The sequence below is a fragment of the Triticum urartu genome, chromosome 6A (assembly GCF_056163025.1).
Source record: "Triticum urartu cultivar PI428250 chromosome 6A, HENAU_Tu73, whole genome shotgun sequence".
NCBI lineage: Eukaryota > Viridiplantae > Streptophyta > Magnoliopsida > Poales > Poaceae > Triticum > Triticum urartu.
In genome coordinates this window covers 509364725-509375043 of record NC_141878.1, presented here as the reverse complement: position 1 = coordinate 509375043, position 10319 = coordinate 509364725, and the positions used below count along the sequence as shown (strand labels likewise).

Genomic DNA, 10319 nt, shown 5'->3' with positions numbered 1-10319 from the left:
AACTGACTGTCACAATAAGCGTAAACTGGTCAGTGATCCGATGACTGTGTTAAATGACGGGACATTCATAACATTGGCCGAAGTGTTTACGGCTTGACCTCGACTGTCGCCGAACACTACCGGGGGCTAGTAACTGGCCTCCCAAACTAAATCCTCAATATTTTGCTCATACATTAGAGCTGAGGTTTCATGATCATGCCTAGCATAACAACCCAAAGAAAGGAACCTATAGCGGGACTATTTTCTTTGGAAGACATTTCTTATGTTAAACAGTAATATAACATATCTCTCTGTGTACCTTTGTTTATAAAACCGTATGGCCAGATATCCTTGTTTGTCGTAAATCTTTGCCCTCATAAAGGCTTTATAAAGTAAGACAAACACTCCTCGGCTACTGGCCGAGGAGGTGGAAGCCGATGGTCGGTCAACAAAGTTTTGTACAATGCGGATCCGAGCATTAATGACGTAAAGTACTTGGATACATAGAGTCATTACACATAATTTGTGATTTTACTATGGATATCGATCCTTAATTCGGCCACCCGTGCCAGCATTAAGGCTCGGGGGCTACTGGGCTTTGGGCTTATTATTTACAAATATTAAAGGGGCACATCGATCCCCTGATCTGGTGTTGCCACCCGACCAGTGTCTCGGGGGCTACTGCATGGCCTATCCAATGCAGAAAATTTTAAGTGCAATACAGTTTCCGAGGAGATTTTGATCCTTAGGTTGGTCGGCCGCACCCAACCCGAGTCTCGAGGACTGAGCACGCCGCTTTTTGTGTCCCGAAGTATTCTGCCGAGCTAGGACTTGATCCTCAGGCCGACTTCGCAAATCAACCCGAGTCTCAGCGGCTACTGGGATCAGCAGTCTTACGTCATCCTTCAGGTGCATCTCGGGTTTTAGACCGATACACACCTTGAGGGCTACTGGCTATATATCTTGGCAGAGAATAAATTGCACCAATAAAAAATATTGACAAAAAATCGACCCACAGTCAGGGTGGTGCACCACCTCAGAAGCAGTCCGACATAAAGCTCAGGCGCGAGTGGTTGGCTCCATAGAGGGCATTTCCGGCATTAAGCTCGGCTAAACTCCTTCGACTCTTTTGAACCAAGGTGATATGACACATAGGATATAGTACGGCGTTGGAGCCCGGATACAGTCCTGCGTTGGAGTTTGGACATAGTTCGGCGTTGGAGCTCGGACACATTCTGGCGTTGGAGCTCGGAAAGCGGTTCGGCGTTGGTGCTCGACTGCAAAAGATACCTCGAATGCAGTCCAGCGTTGGAGCTCGGACGCAAGAGGACGCTGCCGCCCGGGAACAACTTCAAACCCGAGATGTGGCATAAAAATAACAAGGCATTGATAAAGGCCGAAGACTTAAAGGGCTCCTCGGATACCCGACGTGTGAAATCTTCAGATTTAGCTTGGCAATCCTCAAGATAGAAGATGGGAAGATTTGTTGAACCAGTTTTCAAGATCGACGACCGAAGACAAAAAATAGTTCAGAAGAACCGAGGAGCGTCCCCAACTTGAAGACTAGTTCAGGGGGCTACTGACGGTGTCCTGGACTAGGGGGTACTCACCATGTTGTCTCCCGGTCAGTTAGATTGGGCCGAGGACCCCCATGGCCGTATACTCATGGGCCAGTTCGGATAGCTGCCGCATACAAGGAAGATTCCACAAGACTTGGTGGTCAAGACAAGGACTCCTCCCCCACCGGTGTATTCAGCTAGGACTCTTGTTATCCTAGGCCTCTGGTGCATTATATAAACCAGGGCCAGGCTAGTCGATAGATATACAAACAATCATACCATAGGCTAGCTTCTAGGATTTAGCCTCTACGATCTCGTGGTAGATCAACTCTTGTAATACTCATATCATCAAGATCAATCAAGCAGGAAGTAGGGTATTACCTCCACCGAGAGGGCCCGAACCTGGGTAAACATCGTGTCCCCCGCCTCCTGTTACCATCCGCCTTAGACGCACAGTTCGGGACCCCCTACCCGAGATTCACCGGTTTTGACACCGACAGTAATACATCATCATAAGAAGCTTGCAAGCAAAGTGACAAAGGAGTTAGTTACAAGATGATTGATTACGATAAGAGTAAGTAACGAGATTGAACTAGGTATGGAGAACCGACGATTGAATCTCGGGCAAGTAACATACCAACAGACAAAGGGAACTGCGTATGTTGTCATAAAGGTTCAACTGATAAAGATCTTCGTAGAATATGTAGGAACGAATATGGGCATCCAGGTCCCGCTATTGGTTAATGACCGAAGAAGTGTCTCGGTCATGTCTATGTCATTCTTGAACCCGTAGAGTCCGTATGCTTAATGTTTGTTGACGGTATAATATTATATGAGTTATGTATGTTGGTGACCGAATGTTGTTCGGAGTCCCGCATGAGACCACAGACATGACGAGGAGCTTCGAAATGGTCCGGTGGTAAAAATTGATATATATATATATATAGGATGATAGTGTTTGGTCTCTATAAGGGTTCCGCAATTCATCGGAAGGGTTTCAGATGTTTTCATAAATTTTCTGGTGCCAGGACACTTTGGTTGGGCCAAGGGGTAAAGCCCATGAAGCTTTAGGTCGGTGCATAAAGAAGTTGTATGGAAGGCAGGGGCTAGACACTAGGGTTCATGGCATCTACCCCTAGGTTAGAAGCCGGGGACCGTGGCGTCTACGTAAACGTCGGGAACCATGGCATTTAGCCCTGGAGTCCGAGAAGGACTCTTCCTTGCATTCCAAACCTATTTTGGGGATGCCCTCTCTCCAAGTAACAACCCCAAGGCTCAACATGTAAATAGAGGAGCAGGGCTAGCCCCTAGAACACACCACGATTGACCAAGCCGTGTGCTGGCACCACTCTCCCTCTATTTCATCCTCTGCTCTAATCGGTTGTGCTTGGAGAAGCCCTGCGAAAATAGTTTCACCACCACCGTCACCACACCGTCATGCTGTTGAAACTCATCTACTACTTCGCCCCTCTTGCTGGATTGAGAAGTGAGGACGTCATCGAGCTGAACGTGTGCTGAACGCGGAGGTGCCGTGCGTTCGTTGCTTGATCGGAACAGAACATGAAGTTGTACGACTACATCAACCGCGTTGATAAATGCTTCCGCATAAGGATCTACAAGGGTATGTAGATGCTCTCCCCCTCTCGTTGCTATGCATCTCCATGGATATATCTTGCTTGTGCATAGGAAATTATTGTCTTCCATGCAACGTTTCCCAACAGGTTTGTGACCATGGCTCATTCTGAGAAACTCCGTATCCATTACCCTTAACTACCAAGTCTGATAGTAGTAGTTATATGAAAGTTAGAGAGATCATATGATGTGTTGTTTCTTTGTATGTATACAGAAAGGGTTTTGGCAGTGGAATTAGGGTTTTGGCTCCGTATCTGATCATGGATACAGAAAGTTACGGCAGTGGAATTAGGGTTTTGGCTCCGTATCTGATCGTTTGGGGGTACGTGGATATATATAGGAGGAAGGAGTACGTCGGTGGAGCAACAGGGGGCCCACGAGGGTGGAGGGCGCGCCTGGGGTAGGCAGGTGCGCCCCCTACCTCGTGGCCTCCTCTCTTGTGCCTTGATGTAGGGTCCAAGTCTCCTGGGTCTTATTTGTTGAGAAAATCTCGTTCCCGAAGGTTTCATTCCGTTTGGACTTCGTTTGATATTCCTTTTCTTCGAAACCCTAAAATAGGCAAAAAAAACAGTAATTCTGGGCTGGGCCTCTGGTTAATAGGTTAGTTCCAAAAATAATATAAAAGTGGATAATAAATCCCAATAATGTCCAAAACAGTAGATAATATAGCATGGAGCAATCAAAAATTATAGATATGTTGGAGACGTATCATCAGTGCATTATTGTGTGTGTAGTGTCAAAGCCATTTGTTGAGTTGGACAAACCTTATTTTTTTTCTTGGTATGTTGGTGTCCTTTTTGCTTTACTGGTGAAACTGTAAGTCTGTATGTTTAGAAACTTTATTTTGTTATTACTTGTGACTAATATTGCAAAGCACCTGCAAGATACTCACAAGAATTAGCAGTTTTGCCTCGGCAATGCTTGGGTGTCTGTAAAGCCTTTAGTTGAGTTGGCCCTTGTTTTCATTTCCTTGATTAGTTGTGTGTTGCTGCTCTTGTTCTTTTACTACTGGCACAAGAAGTCTGCAAAGGCTGCATGGTCATTACTAGATCTCTACGAAATATATTTTGTGGCATTCTTTAAGGAAAATTTTAACATGGTTAATTTCTATTTAAAATGATGGTTAAAGTTTTATCTTGAAGACTATGTCAATGTCATAAGGACACACACTCTTAGTAAATGAGAGTAGATTCATGTGCGGCTTTTCATTGATTCAGCAAAATCATGAGTATTACTGTGTGCCATATGGAAATGTAATTATGTATTCCCTCCGTCCGAAAATACTTGTCGGAGAAATGGATGAATCTAGACTTATTTTAGTTATAGATACATCCAATTTATCCATTTCTCTGACAAGTATTTTGGGACGGGGGGAGTACAATATAGTCATTTACCTTTTTAGTGCATTTGCTTAAGTTGTAGGATATTCATAGCCATACTAAATAGATGAATATTATCAATGCAATGAAAATGCTACGCTCGAGTCGTCCCACTGATGATGACATGGGCCAAACCCTACCCGTTGCCTCCCTCCTCCTCCTCTTCCTCCTTTGTCTCTACCCTCACCGTCATGAAGACTTTATGAAAGATACCTTGAAGCAGGTGTCAAAGAAAGACGACAGTGTGCCCGGTCGGTGGACCGATTGTGATACCGAGTGCTCGTGGAGGAGATTCAGAGGATGATTGCAGTTGAAACTAGGGACATCTCTATTATGCATGTTAGCTATTCGCAGAATAAAGTTAGTAACGCACTAGCTGCCTACATGCATAGTACCCCTCGCACCGCGATGTGGCTGGTTCGGGTCTGAAAGACATTGTAAAATTGAGTTTGGCTTATTTGCCTCCTTAAGTAATAGAATCTCCCTTTACCCATCTAAAAAAGGACTACAATGAGTGATTCAATTAAGGACAGTCATGGTCAAGCAGAGATGCAAGTCAAGATGAACGGCTCGAATAGCCTCGTCATTACTATACAACCCAGTTCTAACTAAATATTGTTCCTCTAAACTCACGCGTTGTTAATCTCGCTTCCAACTGTAATTCCTGGTTGTACTACTTATAGCCCAATCTGCTCTCTATAATTATGAATTTGCACTCTACTCTTATCGATCTCCATAATGCTACTCAGTTATAGTTACAGAAGAATATGATGAAACCCAATTATAGTTGTTAACCCATTGTTCAGTTATAGTTGTTAATCCATTATTCAACATTCACACTAGGGTCTCCATAATGCTAGGGCCAGCCCTGCTGGGCTCTTGGGGTGGAAGTGGAATGTTACATTTGGATCTGAAACCCATGTGATGGAGCAAAGGCACACTTCAGAGAGGAGCCACTGCCACGTTTCTAATTTGCTAAAACAATGGAGCCACAGAGCTTAAGCATCATAACAACAATGCTGAATTTTCCCGGTGGTTGGGGGTTTGGGTATTGCGGAAGGTCCTTTGCGCGCGCGCCGGGGGGGGGATGCAAAAACTTCTGCACTTCAGTGAAAAAATGATAATTTCCATTCATGCAAAGAAAAACAATCCAATACAACCTAAGTATAGTAGACAATATGCAATTCAAAGGTGCAAGCAGAGCTTGTGCATTTCATTTAAAGAACATATGTAGTCATATTTTTGCACCAAAGTCTATAGAAGAATATGCAATATCAGGGATACCATTCTTTTTAATACAATTTTGAGGTGGGCAAAGAACTCACACAACTTGTTTCACTTCAGAATTCTCTTGGAAACACATGCAACTTTCTACACTAGTCATCAACCCGTGCGGGTGCACGGGCTAGATGTTAACATTTAAGTTCTAAACATATCACATTTTGATATAGACAGTCTCTATGATGCATGCAACTTTCATGGTTGTTTTATTCATTTAAAATTGCATAATTATGACAGAAAATCATGGCACATCTATTTATGCAAAACATTACCAATTTCAGTAATAATCACATTTTTAGATAGTTATAAACCGAGAGTTGTTCATATCACATTTTTATCGAAGGTACTCTATGTATGAATGAAGCTTTCTTTGGAGGCCTTTGCCTTCGTCGGTTTGAAAACATCATAGTACCAGGCTTACTTTCCTACAAATACTTAATACTTCTATTGGTAGCACATAGACATTTTGCATAAAGACTTTCATACATAAATCATGATATATGACTTAATTTTTTACTTTTACTATGACCATTGTTCCTGTTATGACCAGCATATTAGGGGCTTAGCCCAGTGGGTTATGGCCCAATTATCTTAATCATTATTAGGGGCTTAGCCCAATTATCTTATCATATTAGGATCATTTGCTTAGGAGTCAAGTAAACCTCTCTATATAAGGAGAGAAGATGTATCAATCTAATCAAGCAAGAAGCAACTAGTATTTACTCGGCTTCCCTTAGGGAGCCGGGAGACCTAAACCCTAGCCGCCTCTTGCGTCCGCCGCCGTCGCACCAGCCACAAGGACGGCGCCCAACCGTCGGCCGCCGCGCAATCTCCTCCGACCTCCTCCCTCCTTCCCTTACAGACTACGCCCTAGACCAGGTAGAACCCTAGTTCCTACCAATTTGGTATCCAGAGACTTGGGTCCGATCATGTCTTCGTCAACACCATCGCCGCCGCTGCCCGTCTCCACCTCCGCGCCGAGGACCATCGCGTCGATGACGTCTGCCTCGATGACCACCGCCGAGGCCTCCACACTGTCGGGCCCGGTCACCACCGCGGGCTCCTCATCGCCCCCGGCCCCCATCACTTCCGCGCCGCCAACGACCGCTCTTCACGCCGGAACAGGTCACCAATACCAATACCTTGAGGGATCTCATGACGGCCGTCCAGGGACTCCTTCTGAAGCAGCACCAACCGTACATAGCCGGGCCGTACGCACCTCCGCCGCCTGCGCCGATCGCCGCCTATGGCCACCCCACGCTGCCATGGCCGTCCTAGGGCGCGCCTGCCTACAGCGGGCAGCCGCTGCTGCCATTCCATGCGGGCTCCCCCATGCTGCCATGGCCGTCCCAGGGCGCGCATGCCTACAGCGGGCAGTCGCTGCTGCCGTTCCAGGCGGGCCCCCCGCGCTGCCGTGGCCGGGCCAGGGCGCGCCGACCTGCACCGGGCTGCCGCTGCTGCCGTTCCAGGCGGGGCACCCCGGCGAGACCACTCCGGTCGCGGATCATCTGTGGCATCTGCCACCGCCGCCAGCTGTGGCTCCCCTCTGGCATCTGCAGCCGCCTTTCCCCGCCGCAACCGACACACCCGCCCACCCTCCACAGCCGATGCTGCAACCACCGGCGCCACCTCTGCCCAGCTCAGGGGCATCCTCGCCAGCCGGCCTTCCGATACATCAGGTCCGGTTTTAGGCCTCCCCGTTGCCACTACCAGCTTGAGCGGCTGGGTCTTCGCCATCGCCGGTCTACACCATGGCTCCGGAGCAGCCGATCCCGTTTCCGCAGTCCGGTGGGCCATCCGGCTTCACGGGTCCCTACCCGGAGTACTCTGACCAGGCGCCACCCGGTCTAGGTCATAGCCTGTAAGGGAAGGAGGGAGGAGGTCAGAGGAGATTGTGCGGCGGCCGGTGGCTGGGCGCCGTCCTTGCGGCTGGTGCGACGGCGGCGGACGCAAGAGGCGGCTAGGGTTTAGGTCTCCCGGCTCCCTAAGGGAAGCCGAGCAAATACTGATTGCTTCTTGCTTGATTCGATTGATATATCTCCTCTCCTTATATAAAGAGGTTTACTTGACTCATAAGCAAACAATCCTAATACGATAAGATAATTGGGCTAAGCCCCTAATAATGATTAAGATACTTGGGCTATAACCCACTGGGCTAAGCCCCTAATATGCTCGTCATAACAGATTCTTTTTTAGTTGTTACAAAGATGGGCGTGTCTACTGGGCGGTCGGCTGCCCAGTAGAGCAATCCAGCGGCCGGTCAAATAAGGTAAGTACCTGTCTCTTTCACGTTCAGAACAAGAAAACAAAGGAAACGACCACCTGTCCCACCGTTTGGGCAGCCGGTGCATGCATGCGTCTAGTGCTTGCATGCCGATGCATTAATGTTCCTCATGTTCGTCTCTTGTATTAATTTTTGGTTTTCAAAATTATAAAAGATATATCTTCTAAACCGCGTGTCGAAATTCAGATCTGTTTTCACCGTTGAAAGTCTCGCGACGTGCTCTTCAAAAGTAGATCCCGCATGGGGATGTTTCGACGAACTAGTCCTCCTGCCAACTAAACACAATATGTGCGCAACTAGACTACATGCCGCGTCAACTGAGCATATGTGTGCCAATAGTCCTTCTGCCTACTAAACATCAATGTGTGTGCAACTAGACTACATTCCCGCGCCAACTGAGCATATGTGTGTGCAATAGTCCTGCCGACTAAACATCAATGTGTGTGCAACTAGACTATATTGCCATGCCAACTGAGCATATATGTGTGTAACTAGTCCTGTCAACTAAATATCAATGTGTGTGCAACTAGACTATATTGCCGCATCAATTGTGCATATGTGTGTGCAACTAGTGGCCTGCCAACTAAATATCAATGTGTGTGCATATGTTTTCTAGCCGGTTGGTATTGATTGATTTGAAAATTCGCTGGCCCGATCAAAATCGTAAACCAACCAATTTCAAATTTCAATATCTCAATCGAATAAAATAGCTTCAAAATTAGGGAGTATGGTGAATTAAAATAATTAAATGAGAGAGATCCTTGAGAAAGTATGGACCCGGTCAAAATCAGGTGAGCAAGTTCTAAACTGAAGACCTCATTAATTGTGAGGACTTAAAAATTAGGAAGCATCATGTATAGTATAGAAGAATTGAACGAGAGCTTTGAGAAATTGTTGACTTGGTCAAAATCGGGTGACCCAATTCCAATTGGACACCTCAATTGATTCTGAGGTCTTTTACCCCTAGGGAGCTTAGTGATATAGTAGATACTTTCCATTTGCTTACACTAATTTTTTACATTGTGGGACCTGCCTAATGTGCCGCAGGTTCTTGTCCACCAAAAACAATTTGAAGATGTGCAAAAACAATAAGGAGGTCGAATCAATTTTACAAGGTCTAATCAATAAGAGAATGCGAGCTATGAAAGAAGGTGAAAAATCCGAAAATGATCTACTAGGCTTGTTGCTAGAGTCAAATATGAAGGACGTGGACGAGAACGGCCAACCTAGCCAAGGAATGGAAATGGAAGATGTTATCGAGGAGTGCAAGCTATTTTACTTTGTAGGAATGGAGACAACGTCAGTACTGCTCACGTGGACAATGATTGTACTAAGCATGCATCCAGAGTGGCAAGACCTTGCGAGGGAGGAGGTCCTAGGTTTATTTAGGAAGAACAAACCCGAGTACGAGGGTCTTAGCCGACTCAAAACGGTGAGTATTTTCTGAAATTGATGTATTTTGTTTTCGCAACTGCGTAAGGTAACATGACTTTAAGGGTATAAATAGTTGATTGTTCTTTCCACTAATTGTAGGTGACCATGATCCTTCACGAGGTTCTTCGGTTCTATCCATCGGCTACAATTCTTAGCCAGAAAACATATAAGGATATGGATATTGGAGGTGTCAGATACCCCTCGGGCGTGTTCATCGAGGTGCCAGTTCTATTCATCAATCATGATCCAGACATATGGGGAAGTGATGTCAATGAGTTCAAACCAGACCGATTTTCCCAGGGGATTTCCAAGGCATCCAAGCATCCGGGCGCCTTCTTGTCATTTGGTTTTGGGCCACAAGTGTGCATCGGCCAGAACTTTGCAATGCTCGAAGCCAAGATGGCCCTAAGCATGATCCTTCAGCATTTTGAGTTTGAGCTGGCACCTTCATATACGCATGCACCGCACACCGTGATGACATTGCAACCGATGCATGGCACGCAAATTAATCTCAAAGCTATCTGACTAGGTACACTTTTAAGCCAATATTTGGTTGTTCTTAATTATTGGTGTAAGCAATGTTGGCTTTTGTAATATGAACTCTGTATTTGAACTATTTGTGTAAGCAATATTGGTTTGTGTAAGCTGAACTATGCATTAGAATTATCGTGTAAACGATGCTAGTTTGTGTAACATGAATTATGTACGAGTGAATAAAAATATCGTCGTAATGTGTTGGATCTTGCTTGTACGCTTGAGTTACGCGTATGT

General features: G+C 45.9%; 1 pseudogene; it reads left to right on the top strand.

Moving 5' to 3' along the window:
• Window positions 1–6184: 6184 nt before the first annotated feature.
• LOC125516872 (cytochrome P450 CYP72A616 pseudogene) lies at window positions 6185–10073 on the top strand (annotated as a pseudogene).
• Window positions 10074–10319: the final 246 nt, after the last annotated feature.